The 1,057-nt window shown below is 26.5% G+C and overlaps 1 protein-coding gene across 2 annotated transcripts in view; it reads left to right on the top strand.

Moving 5' to 3' along the window:
* Nucleotides 1–1,057, top strand: part of LOC128246972 (protocadherin-18-like) — a 142,676-nt gene that overhangs the window by 794 nt on the left and 140,825 nt on the right. The gene's annotated exons all lie outside the window — the stretch shown is intronic.

Here is a 1,057-nt window from a genome sequence, read left to right as displayed (position 1 = left end):
TATATATACATGCACATATACATATATATATACATGCATATACATATATATACATGCACATGTCTGTATGTATGTGTGTGTGTGTGTATATATATATATATGCATATACATATATAGGTCTGTATGTATATATATATATATATATATATATATAGATAGATATAGATATTTAGATATATATAAATATATACACATATATACATATATATACATACATAGGTATATGTATATTTATTTATGTTTGATTGCACTAAATGTAATAATGTGCGTTCACTCTTTCCGAGTGATGATAATCACAATACTTTCTCTCTAAGTCATGTTATCATGCTTCCTTCAATATATCAATAGCGAAAAAAAAAAAAAAAAAAAAAAAAAAAAAAAAAAAAAGAGGAAAAAGGCAAAAAAATGACTGACGAATCAGTCAATTACTCAAGTACAGTTATAGAATTATCCTCTACTTTCTAACCATTTTGAAACCATTTATCTTTCAGCAAGGAATGCTAACCGACATTTTAGCAACAATACCAAGAAGCCTTTCGTTTATTCTTTTGGTGTTTTATGATTGTGGAACTCAATAAGCAAGCTAACAATTTATTGCTGTTTCCACAAAACATACTGTCCTGTTCAAATGGTGATTGCTGGCTTCATTTTTAAAAAAAGGAATTTGGTTCTCTGTGCCTTCAAGGCATCATTATACTGTTGGTTGGCATAAGTGTGTTTATTGATGATAAAATATTAAATCTTTTCTGAAGGTAATAAAATAAAATACAAATAAAAACATTGCTTCTGAAATCCTATATCATAAGCCACACTATTCTAACACTCACAGACATTAATTCACACATATATGAACATTAATACATAGATGCCTTATTGCATATACTTTAATACATATAAATACAGACATAAAATCCATACAAAAAGATGCATCCATTGATTTACACACATGAATATATACACACATGAACACATATTCATACATACATATACCAATTCAACTTTGTACAATTCAAACATATATGTGTGTGTGTGTGATGTATATATATATATATATATA

This window comes from Octopus bimaculoides, chromosome 14 (assembly GCF_001194135.2).
Source record: "Octopus bimaculoides isolate UCB-OBI-ISO-001 chromosome 14, ASM119413v2, whole genome shotgun sequence".
Lineage (NCBI taxonomy): Eukaryota > Metazoa > Mollusca > Cephalopoda > Octopoda > Octopodidae > Octopus > Octopus bimaculoides.
Note: the sequence above shows the minus strand (reverse complement) of the source record. Positions and strands in the feature narration are given on the sequence as shown.